This window comes from Trachypithecus francoisi, unplaced genomic scaffold (assembly GCF_009764315.1).
Source record: "Trachypithecus francoisi isolate TF-2019V2 unplaced genomic scaffold, Tfra_2.0 Lachesis_group18, whole genome shotgun sequence".
NCBI classification, from domain to species: Eukaryota; Metazoa; Chordata; class Mammalia; order Primates; family Cercopithecidae; genus Trachypithecus; species Trachypithecus francoisi.
This window is the reverse complement of record NW_022681463.1, coordinates 40,120,878-40,144,375: the sequence shown is the minus strand read 5'-3', so window position 1 is coordinate 40,144,375 and position 23,498 is coordinate 40,120,878. Positions and strand designations below refer to the sequence as shown.

Sequence of the window (23,498 nt, the reverse complement as noted above, 5' to 3'; positions counted from 1 at the left end):
ATAAGAAGCTATTATCTGAAAGGTTTTTGTAGAGCTTATGAATATTTCTCTTTTTGGAATAGGTGTTCAAAATCTTGTCATTACTGAATTCAAATGTACGTCGCAGTCACATTTTCCTCTTAGAGAAAACTTAGCTGCTCCTTTTGGACTTCTCTCATTTGCTTTATTCAGTAAAAGGCTATTACACTAACAACATGAAAAATGTTGATTATGTTATTTGAAGTATTTGTTTTTTTACCCTAGGCATTAAAAAATTATAAAAAGCAATAGGTACTGTGTTTGAGATGAAAGACATGCATATTATTTAGTTCCAGTGTTACTTGTATACAATGAAATGTCAAGAAACTAGGAAGTATAATGTTATGTCAAAATGCATTAAGACAAAACTTTTTTTTCTTTAAAAAAGTAGAACCTGACTATCAAATGTTAAATAGAGTAGGCATAAATGTTTTTTATTGGCTGTTTAGTGTTCTTTTTTAGAGTTTAGGTTAATGGAGCCATTATGTTTTACGGGTAATTGCCCTGGTATGGTTTCTGTCATGTTGAGCAGCAGTCCTGGGTAGCATTGGTTGTTGATGGATTTATTCTTTGTTTTTCAGAGACATACCTTTCAGGGTGCCCCTACTAACCCGGGAGTCAGGATTTTGTGTCACTTTATCTTTTAAAGAGCTTGGTACTAGTGCTTCAGACACCATTGACCAAATATGCACAGTAAACCTAAGAAAACATCTTCCCAAAGAATTACTGTAAAACATTTAATTTTAAAAAAATGATATACTGTATACTCAGTAACTCATACTAACATTATTCTTAAATGTAAATGATAGATTTTTTATAGTGTAATAAAATCTCATTAGATTAAAAACACATGTTGAATCACCACACTGCAGATAAGCCAATTTTTCCTAAGCTGTTAAAGGAAAAAGTGGGGTTCGTGTGGGCCTGGGAGAAGCACCTGCTTTGAATTAAGCTGTGTTTGTATTAACCACTGTCAATTTAACAAGGGTTTACTCTCTGTGCTTTGAGCATTTTGAGGGAGAAGTCCCTAGATAATTATCAGGTATTACTGTCATTACTATATTTCACTGTTTCATTGCATTATGGTAATACTGATGGCTGTCAATTGTTTTGAAATGCTTTTTTCTGTGTTCTATTTAATATACTGAGATATGGAGAAAATCATCGAAGGAATTAGTGTATCTTGGTCAACAATTTAACCATTCACTAGACTTCTTTTGGCTTCATACTGAGAAATAAAAATCTCTAATCCATAGTTATTATTTATCTCATGCTCAATTTTGTGTATATTCACTTATAAAATGCCCAAGAATAGAGCACACACACACACATTATTAAATAAGAACATGGATTTCCGAGGCCTCACAGAATGATGTGCCGGATCCTGGAGGTCCCTGAATCCTTGTTTTGGTGATGAATTTTTTTTTTTTTTTTTTTTCACCGTAGGGGCCTGGTCCATGTCCTGGAGGAGAAATAGGAGTGGTATCATTAAATATAGGTGTTTATGCTGAGTTATTAACAAATAGAGCTTTTTGTCCAGGGTAGATAGAAGCAGCCCAATGCTGATGGGGATGTGGGTGGGTGGTGTGGGGGGCTTGGCTAGAGCCTCACATACTCTAGTCTTGCTATTGAGCCCTCTCAGTTGTGGACCTTTTGTCTTATGCCTTGTCAACAGCATCCACTGAATATCATATTCATGATGGACAGATCACAAATCTTGTGTGTACATAAGAGAAATAAAACCTACTCATTTCCTACCTTGATCTTAAAGCCAAAAGCGGAGAAGCAGAAAAGCATGCTTAAGTCTTAAATTTTGCTTTTAGGTCTTAAGGAACAGAAGTGATTGAGCGTGCAACTCTAAGGGAATGCTGGATTTGGAGTGATGATTAGCAACGAGGTTAGGAAATCTGTATTATAGCCTCCAGAGTATCTCAGAAATATTCCTGTCACTGTGATGCAATTAAGTTTAGACAAACTGGAAGATAAGAGCTTTCGAACACTGTCAAGTGATTTACATAAATTATTTCTAAACTAGTAACAGCCCAGCCAGGTATTTCTCTTTTGCTTCACATGCCTGAATTGCAATGAGGCAGAGAAGAGTAAGTTGCTTAGTTAGATGACCTTGGGCAGTAATTAAGCTAGGTTTTTCATTCCTGGAGTATCTTTGCCTGCATGCTTGTGCTTCTCCCAGTGTGTTGTCTAAACAGACTTAAACAGACTTTAAAAATTTGCTGACATTCTTTCTAGGGCTGTGACTAAAATTGTCATGAGTTGCTTTTTAACCAGGCCAGCTATACCCAGAATGGATTTGTGTACATGATTGAGAATATCTTATTTGATACATGGCAAATATCTTCGTATTATGATCTTAAGTTTTTTTCTGAGTTTGTGAGCTAAATAACTTTGAGTGGATGTATTACAATGTGCCATCAAGTCTCAGATCATTTATTGTATTGTTTTAAGATCTCCTAATTTTAGGAATGTTAAATGAGAACATGTACCTTAGAATAGAAGAGATGTAGTACACATATGGTCCTCTAACACTGTCTAGTTGAGAAATAATAGAGTATTTGGATTTTGATATGTGTTTGTAAATGCCTTTATAGGTTTTATGACTTTCATGCAGATATTTATGAATGTTCCATTGTATTTGCTGTGATAATGGAACATTCTTGTTAAGTGCTGAGGATTGTAAAACCTTACTAATCTAAATTGCTCGGGATCATACTATCACACTTTGACCTTTATAGCACTGGCCTGAAACCTGTATTTAAAAATAGAATTAGTAAATATGTTTTATTTAGAATAATCTCTTGTTTACCAGTTTTTGATGCTCTATTTTACTTAATCTTGTTAAAACCAAGCTAAACTGTTTCTCTCTCCTCCAAATGTCCTTGTCCTTGGCTGGGAATAAGTGGTCTTTAAAAAAGAAAACATAACATGGGATATTATTTTGTTGTAATTTAGATCATTACATAGTAAATTTTATGCAAAGAATTAAAGATTATTAATGTGAAGTTCTATTCCAGGGACCAAACTGTAAGCAGAAAGATAAATTGCAGTAAAAGTATCTACTCTATTGGATTAAAGAAGAAAAATTACTTCAGTAGCAGGATTGCCCAGAATCCTGCTATCAGTGTAGCTGTTGGAGGGTTATAAACAGGTGGTAAGCATAGCACATCAAGGGTAACAATAAATAGTGCAGTCTAATTCCAGTAAGATGAAACTCTTCCCTGGTTGCAGAAAAAAGAGTGGGGGATCAAATAGTGACTCAGAAAAGCAAAGCCCAAGAAATGACTCAAGCACAGAAACACTTTAAGAATTTCTTAACCAAGATTGATAATAAATGAACTTATCATTTCTTACCACGCCTTTAGAAATAATTATTTCTAACTTACCAAATGATTGCCATTTATTAGGAAGAAGAAATATTCATTAATCTTTAATTTCGTGAACAAGATGCTTTAGATGGCCAAAGACACATGAAACTAATGGTAGCCCAAGATATGAATATACCAAAAGAAGACAAACAGGGATAATTGTCCTTTAAATAACTAGTAGATGGGTTAGATGTGATAAATACTTGAGTTTTAAAGCTATTAAATGTATAAGCGAAGGAAAAATACTGCCTTTGAAAGAGTGGAGAATAGAAATAAATTGTTTGAATGTTTTGCTTTAATGCCTTTTGTAATCTTACAACCACTTTATAAGATAGGGTGGTTGACTGAGTTTACAGGTATGGAAACTGAGATGCAGGCTTAGTGGCTTGCTCAAGGTCACAGGCTTAGTAAATTGTGCAAGTGGAAACCCTCATATGACTCCAGACCCAGTTCTGTTTATCTTATAAAATTGTCTCTATGTCCAAATGAAGGATATGAAGACTAAATGAAGGAATTCTTTTTTTTAAACAAAAGAAAAACACGTTAATGTATACCTGTCAGACATAGTAGTAAGGAAGTTCTGGAGATATGGGGGTGTTTGTAATTTTTAGAAGCTATGGGTGAGAATTTACTCAGACTTTACTGAGAGTTAGAGTGCTTTAAACAATGCTTCTCAAACTTCAATGTGCATATAGAACAACTAGGGATCTTGTTCAAATGCAGACTGATTCATTAGGTCTGGGGCAGGGCTGGGATTCTGTATTTTTAGTGAGTCTTCAGATCTTTCCAGTGAGGACCACATTGTGTAACAAGGGTTTAGGTAATAAAAAATAGTGATCACTTGGTGGAGTGAGAGTTTAATGAAAGTGGTGGGGACGTAAGTCTTGAGTGTGGATCTAAAGAATGGGTAGGATTTAAATGAGAAGTTAAAGACTACTGCACATCCAAAGGCACAGAGGCAAGAAGTCCAAATCAAACATTTCACAGAGTCTTCTAGGGGTACAGCGTTGAATAAAGATGAGTGATGAGTTAAATAAGGTCTTAGCTCTTCAGGCCTACGTTCTGATGGGGGAAGCTTAAGGCATGAGTAGGATTTAAATGAGAAGTTAAAGACTACTGCACATCCAAAGGCACAGAGGCAAGAAGTCCAAATCAAACATTTCACAGAGTCTTCTAGGGGTACAGCATTGAATAAAGATGAGTTAAATAAGGTCTTAGCTCTTCAGGCCTACGTTCTGATGGGGGAAGCTTAAGGCATGAGTCTTTAACAGGGGTGGGCAGATTGGAGGCAGGATGAGAGTTAGGTTGGGACAAGCTTGAGTGAGGCCTGTAGTATCCTGGCTGGGGGATTTAAACTTTATCTCATAGGTAATGGGATTATTACCAAAAGCTTTTGAGCAGATAGTTAAAATGTTAAAGTCAGAGACTTAGAAAGATAGCATAATCAAGTAGCCTACACAATGAATTGAAGAACAAGTATGGTGGCTGAGAGAGAGGTAAGGTAATTATTGCAGTCAATGAGTGTGGTGATAGGGAAGCCAACTGCTGAAAGCAGTGAACATGTAGATGAGGAGACAGATGCCAAAGATGTTTGGAGTAAGATGTGATGAGGATTGAGCCAAGTGAAGGAGAAAGAAGAGTTAGCTTTTGAGCTGTGCAACCATTAACAGAAACAGAAAAGGTAGCCGATTTGGAGGCAAGATGGAAATTAAGTTTTTAACACATTGTGTTGAATGTGACAGTAGAACATTCAGATGGAAATATAGGCATTGTCAATATATTTAAGTAGAAATCAGCACTGGCTTTGTCGATTTGGGAGGCATCTATGAAGCAATAATAGTCATTTGTAGGAAAACAAAGTCTAACTTGGAAGAAGTGAAGGTGGAAAGACAAGTATTCCTCATTCCCTTTTTAAAAATGAGCACTTCCTGGTGTTGCTTTTTTGTTTTGTTGTTTTTCTTATTTTTTGCCTATGCTTTCTTGCGGGTGTAAAATGATCAGTGCTGACTCCAAAACCAAGCCATACTTTTTCATGCTGTTTTCTTCTCTAGCAGACCGTTCTTACCCATCTTTGCCTTTTGTTTTACTTTTTTTTTTTTTTCAACTTTATCGTAGTATCATTTACCTACAACAAAATGTATTCTATTTTGTGGACAGCTTGAGTTTTTGTAATTAACAGTTGAGTAACCATCACCATAATCAACATATAAAACCCTGGAAGTTTTCTCATGTCCCTAAGATCAACCTCTTACCTGAACTCCAGCCACAGTATAGTTCATTCTAGTATTGCTTTTTCTAGAATATCTTATACAAGGAATATACAGTATGTAGTCTGTTGTGTTTTATCCCTTTCAATTTGCATACTTTTTTGAAATTGATTCATGTTGAGTAATTCCTTATTACTAAGCAGTGTTTCCAAATGTGGGTTTGCCACAGTTTGTTTATCTGCTCACCAGTTGATGGACATTTGTGTTTCCAAATTTTGGCTGTTGTGGATAAATACTGTTAGAAATATCAGTTGTCCCACATTCTTCTCAACATTTAATATTATCAGTCTATTGAATTTAGTCATTCTACTTAGTGCGTAGTGGTATTTTATTATGATTTTAGCTCACATTTTCTTCATGACTAGTGATTTTTGAGTATCTTTCCATGTACTTAATGGCTGTTTTAATATGCATTATTTATCTGAATGTTTTCAAATCATTTGCCAACTTCTTAAAATTGAGTTGTCTTTATCTCATTGAGTTATAAAACTTCCTTATATATTGTGATTAGAAGCCCTGTGTCAGATATATCAGTTATCTTCTCCCAGTCTGTTACTTGCCTTTTTGTTTCACAGTTTAACTGTCTTTTGAAGAGCAAAAGATTTGAGGAAATTACCATTTGGTTATTTTTTCTTTTATGATCCATACTTTTTTGTGTTTTGCTTAACAAATATTTGCCTAACCCAATGTTGCAAAGATATTATCTGATCAAAAATAATGTGAGGTGATAAGGACTATGAAGAAAAATAAAGCAGGGTGAGGAAGAGAGAATGTCAGGAAGGTACTTTTGGAAATAATATTTTAAGTATATTTTTAGATAAACCAGTAGACTTAAAAACAAATAAAACTAGCTGTTGGAATTAATGTTGTATGCTAACAATATCATTAAGAGTTTTGGTAAACTTTATCTGCAAAAAGCTCACTGAGTTGAGCTTTCAGTGTCTTTTAAAGTTCTCGGCAGGGAAAGAACACTCTATTCTATAAATGTTGCTGGGAAAACTGGATAGCCATATGCAGAAGAATGAAGCAGAACCCACACTTCTCACCATATACAAAAATTAACTCAAGATGGATTAAAGACTTCAATGTAAGACCTGAAATCATAAAAATCCTGGAAGAAAATCTGGAAAAACTCTTCTGGACATTGGTCTAGGCAAAGAATTTGTGACGAAGTCCTTAAAAGTAAACTCAACAAAGCAAAAAATAGACAAATGAGACTTAAATGGATTAAACTAAAAAGCTTCTGCAAAACAAAAATAAATAAATAAAAATAATAGAGTAAACATATAATCTAAATAATGGGAGAGAATATTTTCAAACTGTTTGACACAGGGCTAATATCGAGAATCTACAAGGAACTCAAAAAGAACAAAACAACCTTGTCAAAAAGTGGGCAAAGGACTTGAACAGACATTTTTCAAGAGAAGATATGTAAGTGGCTAACACATGAAAAACTTGCTCAACATCACTGATCATCAGAGAATGCAAATTAAAACCACAATGAGATATCATCTTATACCAGTCAGAATGGCTATTACTAAAAAGTCAAAAAAACCTGAACAGATGTTGGATGTTGGTGAAGATACAGATAGAAGGGAATGCTGATACAATGCTATTGGTGGGAATGTAAATTATATGGAAAACAGTATGGAGTTTTCTCAGAGAACTAAAAATAGAACTACCATTTGAGCCAGTAGTCATCTATCCAGTATCTACCTAAAGGGAAAGAATATCAAAAAGATATTGAAATGTTGCGGATATGGATATATATATATATGTATATGCCGTGGAATATTACTCATCTGTTAAAAAAAATGAATGAAATCATGTGTTTTATAGCATTATGGATAGAACTGGAGGTCATTATCCTGAGTGAAATAAGTCAGAAAATAAAATGCTGCATGTTCTCACTTATAAGTGGGAGCTAAACAATGCCTACGCATAGATCTACAGAATGGAAAAATAGATTCCAAAAGGTGGGAGGGGAATGATGGTTGAAAAATTGCCAAGTGGGTACAATGTGCGCTATTTAGGTCATGGGGACACTAAAAGTCCAGATTTCACCATTAAACATTATATCCACGTAAAAAACTTTACTTGTATCCCCTAAATCAATGAAAAATAAAAAGTTCCCAGCTACAATAGAGGCACATTGAGGTAATGTGAATAATAATTAGCTAAATTTCTATATTACATAGTATGTACATATTTCAAAACATCTTGTTGAACAAGATAAATATATACAACTTTTGTTGGTTAATTAAAAGAAGGCACACTAACTTCTGAAGGTTGGAGTGCATTTGTGTGTACATGTGAGGTCCTCTCTCCTCTGCACGCCTGCCTCAAAATCTGGCAGGGCACCACCTTACATAAGGCTTGTGTCTTTCATATAGATTTCACCCTTACAAGTGAGTGAGCATTCGACTTTTGTTTTTCTTTTAAGACTTTTGTATGATTTCAATTCCAGGAAGCTTGCTCTCATCCAGTGTTTAAATACCATTAATATTTTGACTCTTGATTTTTCTAGAGATATCTGGTGATCATTCTACTCTTATCCTCAAATCTTTTGTGTGTACCTGAACCATGCATTCTCACTCATAAGCCCACCATGACTCCCACTCACCCACTGCGACAGATCCAAGAATGCTCCTCCAATAAGAGTTTTATGCAGTTCTGCCTTCTGGTTACTTACTGCTTGTTCAGTTATGTTTTCATTTCCCTTCCATACAAGCGTTGTCAACCAGTTAGGTCAGCTTTCCCTTTTCTTGCACCCCCAGCGCCCACCCCACACAGCCATTCTTGGAGGCCAGGCTCATCTTGCCTCATCTGCAAAACCATCTCTTACTAGGAGAGGAAGCCAGGTGCCTGGGTACTGGTCCCGGTTCAGCCAATACTGACTATGTGGACTGTGGCAAGTTTTCTTGCCTTCTCTGTCTTTCCATTTCTTTAACTATAAAATGAGACACAACAATATCTACTGCATAGGGACCATCATGAGGATTAAAAGAGCTTAGATGCCTGACGAATAGCAAATATTTAGTAAATGTTAGCTATTTTACTATTACTACTGATACTATTTCTGATTAAAATTTTAGACAATTCTGTTCTCTGAACTCCCATGCTATGTACAATTTACATGAGTTTTTTCTATTTCATTTTTAACCTTTGTGGTAGATTTTAGACTAATAATTCTTAGTATATCCAAAGCTAGACTGAATTAAAAATACATGGTGAATGATGTGTCAGGTAAGAGCAAGAACACTCTCAGGGAGCAAAGATCTGGGGATGGGTTCTCATCTACATAGACTTGCAGGGAATACGTGATGGGCACGAGGCAAGAGGGGAAAGTACACCGAGTTGCTGATTTGTTTTTTTTTTTTTTTGAATTTTTTTCTCTTAGATAGGGACTAATCTATATATTTTTCTCATAGGAATCTTAATTCCACTACGTTTGCCTCCATTTAAATCCTTAATTTCTGATTCTCAGTAATTTTTCAGTTAATAAGATATAGGTAAAGATGATTTTGTAGCTAAAAGTGTTGCTGTGTCTTAAGAAAGCATTGTAAGGGTGTATTTCTCAAATGTGGACTAGGCAGTATGGTTTTAGCCTTGGAGGAATAAGGCAGAAGGGAAAATAAAGGAACAGTGTGTATGAGGAGAAGGAAAAGGGAGAAACTCACCAAGGAGGAAAATAGCAGCGTGTATGGAGGAAGGGAAGGGCAGCCAAGGGACTAGTGCAGCTTGTTTTGCCAGGAGAAAATGGTGCGACTCAGGTGACATTCCTATAGGCTCAATCTGTTCTACCTACAATAATTCTACCTACGATAATTCTACCTACGATAATTCTACCTACGATAATTCCAATCGCAGGGGAGGAAGGACCTCTAAAGGCCCTTACCCTTTTCTATGGAGAGGAAAGTTTCTTTGTTTTTTTTCTTTGTTGTCTGGTATTTGGGATAAACCAAGAAGTATATGCCAATCTAAATTTTAAGGCATGGAAGGCTACAGATTTAGAGATAATGATAGCTCTCTCCATAATTCTTGGATATTTTGATTACTGTAACAGTTAAAAACATTTGGATTTATTCTTTATGAACAGAAAACAGTGTTCTTAGAAGGAAAAAGATGAAAGCAAAAATGTTTCTGTGTTCTTAATCTGAAATATGTAAAATTATAGAATATAGAATAGCACACTAACAGTTATTTTTGTTTAATCTAGTTCCTTATTAGGAATGATTGTTTTTCCTATTTCCTTAAAGACTTGCTTACAAATGGATCATTTGTCCTCTTAATTTTAGTAATAGTTGTATTAAAGAAAATTATAGAAATAGGAAAGGCATCATCTTACAAAGAAGTTGTAGTAAGTCATTTTGTCTAAGGGCCTCAAGTCTTTTTGAAGTTAGTTCATTCATAAAATCGTGGGAATTATAGAATCAGGAAGGACTTATCTTGATCAACCTTTGAACTTCTGTATAGTCATTTCCCTTGCCTCCAGGTGCATTGTTCATGATTCTCTTCCTCGTCTCCCACTCCTGAGTCAATAATTTGACAATCTGTTGTTTGATCCCTTTTAATATTCTATTGAAACTATAAGGAGAAAGTTGGAATTATATGATTTGAAAGCTGTTTTTAAAACTTCGTGGAATAGCTTTTCTTGAATGACTTTGATAACATCTCCGTTTTTTGCTACCAATGACCTCGATTGTGATTTCAAAGGAATTTTAGTTTCTGAACTCTTTAAAAAATTGACGTAGGTTTAGGGAGAGATAAATATGGTGTTAAAAAGTTATTAGCCTTCAACAGCTCTGGAGCACATTATCGCACAATTATAATCAAGTTAATACATGGGAACATCTAATGTTAGTTCAGAGTGCTTCGTCATGCATGTCATACAGTTGATGATGTGAGTGTTCACTGTTTTGTTTGAACTTACCAGAAAGCCTCTGAGAGAGGCTCTCTAGGGACACTAGTAAAGCTCTAGGTTGATATTCCTATCAATTTAAAAATTGTAGCATGAATTGTTAACTTGAGAAATGTGCACTTTTAAGAAATGTTCCTTTGTTAAGAGGTAAAAATCAGAATACCAGAGCTGGAAGGTACTAAGGACATAATCTCATTCAGGGCAGTCCTTCTGCATATGAGAAAAGCGTCCCAGATGAGGTTAGGTGGTGTTTGCAATGTTAGCCACTGAGCTAAGTTGGGGATGTGGATGGAAGTCCCACATCCGCAGTCCAGGTGTAGTTATTTTCACTGCACCTCATCGCCAGCTCAGCTGGAGTAGCAAAGGACTTGAATGAGGGCACTGTTTCCCCCCCTGCCCCCACTGTTCACTCATTTCAGTGAAACTATCTATACGAATGGTACTTTATTCACATTTTGCTTTATTATTGTAGTTTGGATTTAGGAATCTGAATAAAATGAGGCTAGCCTTAAATTTTAAAGACAACTTACTTGTTTTAACCAGCAAACCAGAATATGTTATACTATTCCACATTTTAGAATACAAAGAAGAAAGTTTACCAATGACAGTTAAATTTTTCTTCCCAGCCACGATATATTTTTCTTCATTTGTGTTGTGTACCTATTTTCAGAATGTTGGTCTGTTTTCCTGTTTTAAATCTGGTGCTTTAACTCTATTTACACAACACTGTTTTTGCGGAAAATACTTTGGTATTATAATTCTCTGTAGGGTTTTCCTACAAGGTGGACTTAAATTCATGTTCATTTAATGTTTCATCACATTCAGATAAATCATTCGAATGTTATTTATTTCTGATTTTTTCTCTTTTTTTTTTTTTGAGATGGGGTCTCACTCTGTTGCCCAGGCTATAGTGTAGTGGCCTGATCTCGGCTCACTGCAAGCTCTGCCTCCTGGATTCATGCCATTCACCTGCCTCAGCCTCCCGAGTAGCTGGGACTACAAGCACCCACCACCACACCCAGCTAATTTTTTGTATTTTTAGTAGAGATGGGGTTTCACTGTGTTAGCCAGGATGGTCTCAATCTCCTGACCTTGTGATTCGCCTGCCTTGGCCTCCCAAAGTGCTGGGATTATAAGCGTGATCCACTGCACCTGGCCACTTCTGATTTCCTTAACTGGGAAAAACAAATTAGAGATTAGGCAATACAAAAATATCTCTAGCCTGGTTTCTCACTGAATACCCTTCTTCAGAGACTACAAGAATGCATGGTATTGTGAGGACATTTTAAAACCAATGAAAGATAAGTAACTTATTTTAATCTTCTGAATAGGATTCCTTTAAAGCTGTCTGTGGTTAACTTTTTAGACCTCTTATGAAAGTAATTTCTTTGGTGCTACTTGAAACATTTTGTTCTGTGGACTCAAGATCTGTGGTATTTATTTATTTATTTTTTTGAGATGGAGTCTCGCTCTGTCTCCCAGGCTGGAATGCAGTGGTGCAATCTCAGCTCACTGCAAACTCCGCCTCCCAGGTTCAAGCAATTCTCCTGCCTCAGCCTCCCAAGTAGCTGGGACTACAGGCATGTGCCACTGATCTATGCTTAGGAATTCTCTTCTGGATCCCTTGGAGTGTTAGTGCTTATGGAGGGTGAAATAATAAACTCAGTGACCTTCCCTGTCCTTTAGATCCCTGGACCAAGGCCTGCTGAGAGCCAGCTTCATGTGTAGTGATAGTTGCAAATCGAGTGCCTTTTTACAGTGCACCCTTAAGCAGACGTGAGCACCGTGAGGCATACTGAGTTTTTTTTAAGTCAACACTTGAAAATCATTGGCAGTCGTTCCAGGCTTTTCACTTTGAGTTTCTTTGTGCTTTTTTATTGTTTGTCTTTAATTCTAGTTGGGTAAGGCTAGAGGACTTAACGTTTCAGTTAAACTTTTTTCAGAGAAGTAGCTAAAGTCGTTGAAGCTGTAGTTTCAGTTCAGATGTAATTTTAACTTTGGTATATGGCTAGGGCAAGGGCTTTCAATCATTAGCATGCATCAGAATTACCTGCAGGCCTCATTAACTAGACCCCTAACTCTCCCAATACTTTAGGAAGGTCCTGGAGGCATCTCTGTGGAGAAGGAGAAGGGTATAGGGCAAGACTGGAGGCTGGCAGGAAGTGAATGACATCTGAGGAAGAGGAATAAATTCAAGAGATATTTAGGAGCTGGAATTGATGGGATTTGGTGATGACAGTTTTCGGGAAAGGTAGTTGTTTGGCTCAGGCCTCGCTTCTGACTCTGAAAGTTGGGGTCTCCTCACCCAAGTGCATGCATAATTAATCTTCAACCAGGGCAGAGCATGTGGAAGGATGTGCAGGCTTGAGGATTAGATGATGCATGCACTTAAGGACTTATCAAACTAAATTCTGGAGAGAGATAATGACAGTGGCATTCTAAAGGACATAGCTGAGAAGTTTCCTGGGAAGTATTAGCATAATTGGGTTGGAACTAAATATGGTGAACAGGAGATGGGGATGGGGGGAGAACTCATTCAATTCATTAGTTTTGGGAAGGTTTTGCAAGATATTCAAACATGAAATGGGAACATTGAAATAGATGGCAATCAATGTAAAGTAGTCTGAAAGATATCTGATTGAATGTATATTGAACTTGAAAGTTAACTGAACAGCAGGATTATATTAACCTGAATTTGAAAGCCAGTTATATTATTCATTTGAAGCATGTCCATTCTTTCTCAATGGTTTATACAAGATGATTGGTGATACTCTAATATTCTGAAATTCCAAGTGTTATATGGAAGCCTTAATAGGAAGTACAGGTGTGTGCATGTGTGTATATATATCAAATCAAGGGTAGTTATGTAAATGGAAAAATTGAGATAACACATCCTGTTGACTTTCTAAAGACAAGTAGATTTACACAAGTTATAAGAAACAAAATAGTTAAAAACAGACATTATGATTTATATTTTTTATTGGGGGAACCAGCCCCCAATATTTCAATGTAGGTTCTTTTCTGTTTTCCCTAAGTGTCAGCCGGTCTGAGAAATAAAGGGAAAGAGCACAAGAGAGAAATTTTAAAGCTGGGTGTCTGGGGGAGACATCACATGTCGGCAGGTTCTGTGATGCCCCCTAAGCCGCAAAACCAGCAAGTTTTTATTATGGATTTCAAAAGTGGAGGGGTGTACAAATAGGGTGTGGGTCACAGAGATCACGTGCTTCAAGGGCAATGAAATATCACAAGGCAAATGGGCAGGGCAAGGTCACAAGGCCAGGGCGAAATTAGAATTACTGATGAGGTTCCCTGTCCCACTGTGCATGCCTTGTCATTGATAAACACCTTAACGGGAAACAGAGTTCAAGAGCAGAGAACTGGTCTGATTAGAATTTCACCAGGCTGGAATTTCCCAATCCTAATAAGCCTGGGGGTGCTGCAGGAGACCAGGGAGTATTTTATCCCTTATCTACAACTGCATAAGACAGACACTCCCAAAACGGCCATTTTAGAGGCCTCCCCATGGGAGTGCATTCTTTTCCCAGGGCTATACCTTGCTGAGAAAAAGAATTCAGCAATATTTCTCTTATTCGCTTTTGCAAGAAGAGAAATATGACTCTGTTCTGCCTGGCCCCACAGACTTCATGGTTATCTCCCTTGTTCCCTGAAAAATCTCTGTTATCCTGTTCCTTTTCTAGTGCCCAGGTTTCGTATTGTTCAAACACACATGCTCTACAAACAATTTGTGCAGATAACACAATCATCACAGGATCCTGAGGTGACATGCATCCTCAGCTTATGAAGATGACAGGATTAAGAGATTAAAAACAGGCATAGGAAATTATAAGAGTATTGACTGGGGAAGTGATGAATGCCCATGAAATCTTCACAATTTATGTTCAGAGATTGCAGTAAAGACAGGTGTAAGAAATTATAAAAGTATTCATTTGGGGAACTAATAAATGTTCATGAAATCTTCACAATTTATGTTCTTCTGCTCTGGTTTCAGCTGGTCCCTCTGTTTGGGGTCCCTGACTTCCTGCAACAATTTTTTGGACAATTACTCTTGCTCAATTCCTCCAACTTTATTTCTATTCATGAAATAGGTTGGATTTGGTTGTATTAGTCCTGGGAAGTTCGAAAATGTATTTGCACAGAAGAAATTTCTCATTCCTTTTTCTAATGGCACCTGTACTTTAAAAAATATATTTTATAATTATCTAGTGGAAAAGATGATGTCTTGGGAGTATTTTTTAAGCCTTACTCTGTTTTCTTAAACTAATTAGAATTAAAAAGTTTCACGTGAAAATTTGGTAACAAAATTCAGCTGTGAACTTTGAGCTTCACTGTCATAAACTATTGGCATTGATTAACAGTAGATGAGGATTACAATGGAGAATCAGGAGTAGGTGTTTCATTCTCTTTAGCCAAATGATCCTCATATGCTGTGAATAGACTTTTAGGTCAGATCAACTTGGGCTTGAATTATAACAATATAATACAGGTGACTTCTGGAAAATTGCTTAATTTCGTTAAGCTTCAGTCTCACCTCTGTAAAATGTGAATAACACTGAATATAGAACTGCATTGGTCATAAAATTAGGCTGCATATGAAATGTGTAGGGCAATGCTTGTGTTTGTTTTCTGTTGCCACTATAACAAATGACCACAAATTTAGTGGCTTAACACATGCACACTTACTCTCTTACAATTCTAGATGTCATGTCTAAAATGAGTCTCATTAAGGGGCTAAAAACAAGGTGTCAGCAGGGTTGGTTTCTTCTTGCAGCTCCAGGGGAGAATCCACTGCTTTCTCTCACTTCTAGGGATAGTCAAGCACTCCTTGGCTTCTGGCTACCGCACCGCTCCAATCTCTGCCCCTGTGGTCACAATCCCTTCTCCTCTACAACAGTGGAGTCTCCCTCTTCCTCCCTCTCATAAGGACACTTGTGATTATGTTTAGGACCCACTGGGATACTCCAGGATGCCTCCCCATCTGAAGATCTTTAATCACGTTTGTAAAGTCCTTTTTACCATATAGGGTAACATTCATAGGTTCCAGGGATTAGGAAGTAGACCTTGGTGGGAGTGGGGTCATTATTCAACCTCCTGCTGAACTCAATAAATTTTCAGTATTTTAAAGTGTGAAGTAGGAACAAAGAATTCGAAATGGAATCTTTTTCTCAAGCTAAGAAAACCATTTGTGGTGGCACAGCATGGATTATTCACATACAGAATATTTTATGCCCAGGTGTATTTTATAGGATGTATATAACAATTTTGGAATGCATAAAAATGGCATCTAAAATGTGTAATATTCGATAATTGCTTAAATAAGGCCCAGCTGAGGGAGCAGGTTCATCTAAGTTGGTTACACTTGCTGTAAATATTTTGCAATATCATTGTGATGGATAAAATGAAGATCTGATAGGTTTCTTTTTTTTGATACAGGGTCTCGCTCTGTTGCCTAGGCTGATGTGTGCAGTGGTGGGATTTCGGCTCACTGCAACCTCTGCCTCCTGGGCTCAATTGATCCTGCCACCTCGGCCTCCTGAGTAGCTAGGACTACAGGCCGCACCACCATGCCCAGCTCATTTTTGTATTTTTAGTAGAGAAGGGGTTTCACCATGTTGGCCAGGCTGGTCTGGAACTCCTGACCTCAAGTGATTACCCCACCTCAGCCTCTCAAAGTGCTGGGAATACTGGCATGAGCCACCCTGCCGGGCCAGATACATCATTTCCTGCCACTTTGTATCTGAAAGACAAGATAACTTGAATGAGTTTTTTTCCAAGGTAGCAAGGATGGTGAGCTCTTGGCTCTACTAAATTGTAATTCTTCTAGCATTTAGTATATATGTTTACTGAGTATCTATTAATGGCTTAGCACTGAGGTAGGTATTGCCCTTTGGTCTGATAGTATGTTTTTCATTAACTTCTTAGGTGTGTAGTCTTTGCTTGTCTGTTTGCTTTGCTCATATATTTAATCCCTTTTCTAGGTTATAGTCTTTAAATGAGCCTTTTAGCTAATTTTAGACCCCTGGGAACCTGAAGTCTGCTTTATCTGATTAGTGGAGTTAGCTAAATTCTGAGATCCTCTGAAACAGTGGTTCTCACCCATGGGAAATTTTGTACCCCCCTTCCCTCGGCCCCATGACATTTGACAATATCTGGAGACATTTCTGATTTTCATGCCTGGGGCCAGGGAGTGGCCATGGTATCTTGTGGGTAGAGGTCAGGCATACTGCTTAACATCCCACAATGCATAGCACAATTTCCCCCCGAAGCAGAGAATTATGAGGTTCAAAATGTTAATATTGCTGAGGTTGAGAAACCTTGGTCTAAAATTATATTATCTCGATTAACCTTTGGCATAAATCAAATTGTGAAAAATTTAGTGTGTTGTATCTTGGGATTGTGCCAGTAAACACGAGATAAGGAGGCTTTTGTGGAGCAGGCAATATTTAGGACTAGAGTGATTTATGACATAAAACTTGAGGGTTTGGAATCTCATTTGGGGAGGGTACTGATTTTCCTCATGGTTGAAAATTAAAATTTTGAAACAAGTCTCACTTATAGGCAGGGTAGAATAATTTATTTTTAAGTAATATGTAGACTTCTGAATGTGTTGTATGCATACATAGTTTGGCATGCATTATTTTGACCAGGGTTCATATCACACAGCACATTTAATATATATTAAATCACAGCTAAGGAATAGGTGCAGTGATAACTTACAAACAACAATTTACATCAGCTTATGCTTTACAGAGAACTTCCATATGCATCAGAAAGGAAACAAGTATTTCTGTGCTAGGCATTTAAATATGTTTAATTTCTACAAAACCTAAAGGTAGATATTATCTTTTTTTTTTTTTTTTTTTTTTGAGACGGAGTCTCGCTGTGTCGCCCAGGCTGGAGTGCAGTGGCCAGATCTCAGCTCACTGCAAGCTCCGCCTCCCGGGTTCCCGCCATTCTGTTGCCTCAGCCTCCGGAGTAGCTGGGACTACAGGCGCCCGCCACCACGCCCGGCTAGTTTTTTTTTTGTATTTTTTAGTAGAGACGGGGTTTCACTGTGTTAGCCAGGATGGTCTCGATCTCCTGACCTCGTGATCCGCCCGTCTCGGCCTCCCAAAGTGCTGGGATTACAGGCTTGAGCCACCGCGCCCGGCCGATATTATCTTTTTTTTTTTAAGATAATAAAATGTAACTTCAGGAAATTAACAGATTTTTCTATTTAATCTTGTACATGCCTGCTTTGTAATCTTGTTTATTTTCAGTTGATAGATATTTGTTTTGCAGAAATCTTACTTATAAGGACCCAGCAGTGGTAAAGTATAGGAAATGGATACTTTACTGTTGATCTCTCAGTATGAGAATTGATGATATTTCATTTACTTATAAGTCTTTTAAAAAGTGCTTTGGCAACATTTTATTTGTGAAATTCTATAGTGTGTTGTATGTACAGGATAGTGGAAAATATCTAAATTTTGTCAGAAAAAAATGGCAGTAGGGAACTTCTACCGTTGTCTTTGGGTGACAGATTTAGAAGTAAATTATTGGCAACAGGGTTTGAATCAATACTTTGAGAAAAAAATGAGTTATAGTTCAGGATATTATAAAGATAACTTTTTGGGATTAAGAAAGAAGTAATTTAAAAAATATAGTACAGTAGAAAATATTTGTGATTACACTCATACTATTAATAAAACAGGGTCTTGGGAAAAAGTCTATGAATCACATCAAACCTTAATAGTTTTGTAACCTTGGGAAAGTTTCTTCAGCTTTTGGAGTTGCAGTTTCCTAATTTCAAAATCATTGCATTGTTGTGTGGATTAAAGGAGATAATGTAGAATATGCAACATAATGATTGATATAAAGTGATTAATAAAGGCAATTATTACAACTATTATATTACATAATTAAGTATAAAGTAGGACTTAAACAGATCACAACTAGAAAACACTTCATTAATACTAGTGCCCTTAAGATTTTTAAACTGTTCGTCAAAAAAATAATTTTTTCAAAATGTAAGTAAAATAAGTCTTTGTTATAGGACTTCTCATAATTTTAATTTGCTAGTATGTGTATTCAAGAGGACAGCATAGAATTAGTACTCTTAAAAATGTTTTGACCTTCAGACCTATTAAAATGTTGCGAGTTTCTCCTGTTAAATGGTACAGTTTGAGAAACAGTTGGATGAAAATGTATAACCAGGCAACTTTATTTTTATTCCAATATCATGATCCTAAAATCTAAAAGATTTATATTATCAAATTTTATATTGGTTTTGAGCATGGGATCAAATCTGGAAGGACACCTGAAATGTCTAGTTTAATATTCTTTTAAGTTGTATCTTCAGGAATATTTGGAGAAGATTTTTGTTGATGTTAATACTCATCTCTACTCTTTGTCCTCCTTTGAAGAGAAGTCACTAGTAATTTAGTAATTGTGTGTGTAGTGTGAATGTGTGTGTGAGATGTCAAGATGGGTAAGAAGATGATCCACTAGTTCATCCTCACCCCTCATCTGCTCTACCTCTCAATAGCACTGTTGGCTCTGACTAGTCTCAACATCTTTACATTATTGTGCGGGTTAAAGGACATAATGTAGAATAGCCCAGATAATGATTGATATAAAGTGTCTGTGTCTTGCTTGCCTATGCTGTGGTGGTCACTCCTGCCACTCTGGGTGTCCCTTCTGTTGGCCTTGCTGGTTTCTCCCCTACTTCTTAACCCTTAAGTGTTGGGTTTGTGAGGGTTCAATCCCTGGACTGCTTCTCTCTCTCTACTTCTTTTCTTTTCTTTTTTTTTTTTTTGAGACGGAGTCCCGCTCTGTCACCCAGGCTGGAGTGCAGTGGCACAATCTCCGCTCACTGCAAGCTCCGCCTCCTGGGTTCACGCCATTCTCCTGCCTCAGCCTCCCGAGTAGCTGGGACTACAGGCTGCGCTACCATGCCCGGCTAATTTTTTTTTTTCTTTTTTTTTGGTATTTTTAGTAGAGATGGGGTTTCACTGTGTTAGCCAGGATGGTCTGGATCTCCTGACCTTGTGATCTGCCCGTCTTGGCCTCCCAAAGTGCTGGGATTGCAGGCGTGAGCTACCGCCCCCAGCCTCTCTCTACTTATTTTCTTGGTGATTCCATTCAGTCTTATGAGGTTATATTTCATCTCTATGCTGACAACTCCACTGATTATGTCTCTAGTCTAAATTTCCACCTTGAGTATCTTATTTGAATGTCTAATTACCAAGTTAACTACTCAACATTTTTACGTTAAGCGTTTCACACTTAACATGTCTAAAACCAAAGCCTATTGTTTTCATTGCTGCAGTTACCTAGCATTGTCACCTTTTAAACTGTTTGGAAGATCAGTTTAAAAATCTTAAGGACATAGTATCAATGAAGTGTTTTCTGGTTGTGATCTGTTTAAGTCCTACTTTATACTTAATTATGTAATATAATAATTGCCTTTATTAATCACAGGAGAAAAATCATGTGTAAGTTTATTCGGTTGACATCTAGTCTCTCCCTCAACACATTTTACATCACCGAATGTCATAACTCCATTTAATAAACAGATCATACATCGTGGATACTAAATTCTGTATTCAGTAGTCACCTTAATATGCACTCTGTTTCTGGTTTACCATCTAACGAGGAGATACAGGTGAGTCTCAGTTGTGAAGTCAGCTTTATGTAGTAACAGGCATTTTACAAAAAGTAGAAAAGAAGCATTATAAGTCTCTGGTTGAGAGGGTTAGGGATTAAACCTACCTTTCGGCTCCTGCAGCGGCACTCCTCTGTTGTGTTACTTAAGTGGGACTGTGTGCCGGTGTCTTTGAATGCATGTGTGTGTTGTTTGTTTCTCTTCAAGTGAAACGGTGCTATTGTTAGTAATGTGTGGGAGAGCTGTGAAATTTAATAACAAATTATTTTTAACAAGAGGGTACTTATTCACTTGTCAAGATTGGAATAAGCATTATGTTGCTAGGGCAAAGTGTTGAATTTCTAAGTTTTTTCTCAAATAAGTAAGTACAGAAATTGTCAGGTTCATGTATTTGGGCTCACTAATTGTCTCCGGGGATGATGTTATTTTCTCAAGTGTCACTTTAATAGTGTCCACAATGATTATAGCGTGTTTGTAGCAATGGCAGATTAAAACCAATGAGTCACACGCCTCTAACGTCACTGAGAGGTTGTCAAATGGAATGCAGCTTCATTTTTAGGAATGAAGGTGGGAGGGAAGGAGGAAGGTTCTGTTTCTTACTTTTCTTTTTAATGCAGCTTGCTTTTTTTGAGAGAAGGAAAGAAGTGAAATAATCTAAGAATTCATCTTCAACTTGTTTTATTCACATATCTCTTTTGTTTGACACAGTGATGAGAGAATAGTGATTGCACTTTTCTCTATTTTAAATAATGTGATGGATGAGCTTCCATTAATAGAACAATAGAACCTCATTTAGTGGAACAAGAAGCCAGTACCTGATGTATTCCTAAATTCCTTTTTTGATTCCTAGGTTTTGAAGAGCAATGACCCCTTCCCTTAGAGACAGTGGTATTAGAAATTATTTTCTCATTATGTCTCCTAAAATTTCACTTAGTACATTTAGGGTTTCTTATGACACCTACACTTTTCTCCCATTTGGAGATAGACTGGCTTGTTGCATATATGAAAATGAGGTCAGGAGTTTGAGACCAGCCTGGACAACATGGTGAAACCCCATCTCTACTAAAAATACAAAAAATTAGCCGAGCGTGGTGGCGGGCTCCTGTAATCCCAGCTGCTTGGGAGGCTGAGGCAGGAGAATCACTTTAACCTGGGAGATAGAGGTTGCAGTGAGCTGAGATCACACCATTGCACCAGCCTGGACAAAAAGAGCAAAACTCTGCCAAAAAAAAAAAAAACGAAAAACAAAAAAACAAAAAACAACCCACTGCTCTGTCCTCAGAAAACCTTCTGCTTTGAATTTTCCCTACTGTCTCCCACTGCCACACGTGCATCCGCTCTTGCCCCAGACATATCTTACATATTTAAACCAGATGTGGTCCATATACTTTTTCTTCCTGTGACTGCTTATGAAATCATGATTCAGGGCCTCATTTCTTGATTTTTTTTAAAAGTTGTGAACAGGTGGCCAAACTGCATAAGCAACAACTGGAGAGCAGAGATTACTTAGTGGCTTGGAGAGGAACCAAGTATCTTGTGAGCCTAGCTCTTCTAATATCAGTCCAGTTTCCCAAGAGGCAACTCCCAGGTCAGCTGGTGCCACCCAGGGCAGGGCAGGGCAGGGCTAGAACTGACTTTTGAAGGGTTGGGTCCGTAGGAAGAATCCACGCCTTGCTCTGGGAAGTGGACTCAGGAAGTAGAGGCCTGGGGACAGAATCACTCATGAGTTGCAGTTGTTCTGGGCAACAAAGCAAGGCGGATACTTATTCTGGTAGCAGGGTGGAGTTTGAACTGGGCAATTACCTCTGCTCGAGCCCTAAGAATTTCAGATTCCCTATTAACCATGGAGGCATGGGCTGGAAGCTGGGTGTGGGGGCAGGTGAGTTCAAACTTCTTACCTTTTCTATTAGGATATGGATAAATCTTCCCCGGAGATTCTTTGGACAAAAGCATTCCCACTCTGTCAACAATTCCAGCTTGAGCTTTTAATCATACATGTTTCCCTGTATAATGATTCAGTCAGAAAACTATTTGATCTTAAACAAGGTTGGCTTGGACAGGATAGGGGCTGGGATTTGGGGAGAAGAGATGATTTTGGAACATAAAGAATTCAACTCCTAGGAGGTTATGTTATTCAGGCAGAGCACGGGGAGATCAGGCCTTCCAATGTTGCAAATGAGAATGCTGGTACCTTGAGGAAGAGGGATACTAAGACATGCGAGAGGAACACAGAGCAGTGGGATTCTGTGGCAAATTCTATGAAGCTTTACTCCCATGTGGGGAAAAATTTCTTCCGTCTGTCTTGGCCCCGATCTGCTGAGCTGGTTCTGTGAATGGCTTTGGTAGCTCATATGTGAACATTTAAATGCTTGGCTGTTCTTAGCTAGACCTTTGATGGACTCTGGGATACAACCATGTGGCCAGCGTGGCTCCAGCTCCCTGCTGTCGGTGCCCACACGCAGACTCCTTAGAGTATGCTCCAAACATACTCTGGGGAAGGCGATGCTGGGTGCATGTGCATGGGCCCAGAGTTAGCTCCTTGGATAAACAGAAGGTATTTGGAAATATTTTTGATGCAGCCCTAGCCCTAGAACGTAACTGGCTGGTGCACTGTGGTAAAACTATAATCTCATCCATTAGCACTTTATTCCCAAACTTGATCATAAATGAAGATAGATTTTGGCTGTGTAGGCACCTTTTTCCTCAGATTTTGGAAAATTTAAGGGTATTTGGCTAAGGCAGGCCCTGGTAAACCAAGGATGTGTGGGGAGGGCTGGCTTGGGGTCAACACTGAAAGTTTGGACAATGATAATACCATGCCAGTGTGCCTTGCTCTTGGTTGAACCTTCTAGATATTATTTCTTACCCTTGTTTAAAGCCTTCCATGGCAAAAGGGCAAGGAAAGTGTAACATAAAAGAGTGCCTTGAATTATTCTTCACAGAAATTTCTCTTCTGAGGAGGAAAACTGTGTGTGGAGGGTGGAAGGGGTGGAGTTGACTGTCCTCCAGCCACTGCCCTGTCCCCTAGTAGTTTGGTTGAGGTGGATAATTTTAAGGAATAGCCTTGAATTGTCTCACTCACTTGTTCTGCTTTGATTAAGCATTCTTTAAATCTCTCACTAAAGCCCAGTGAGGCTGGTACTGTTGTTCCAATTTTACACGTGAGGCTTTGGAGACAGTGAAGTGATGCAGTCAAGTTCTCACAGCTAGTGGAAGTGCAGCCAGAATTGACACACTGGAGGTCTGAA

General features: G+C 37.8%; 1 protein-coding gene across 18 annotated transcripts in view; it reads left to right on the top strand.

The window, feature by feature from the left end:
* LMO7 (LIM domain 7) overlaps positions 1–23,498 on the top strand; it is a 223,679-nt gene that overhangs the window by 127,904 nt on the left and 72,277 nt on the right. The window contains exon 1 of one of the 18 annotated variants that reach the window (XM_033177534.1): positions 21,888–22,129. The exons of the other annotated variants lie outside the window; for them this stretch is intronic. The gene's annotated coding sequence lies outside the window, so the exon portion shown is untranslated. Of the gene's footprint in view, positions 1–21,887; positions 22,130–23,498 lie in introns of those variants that run through there. 18 annotated transcript variants of the gene reach the window in all.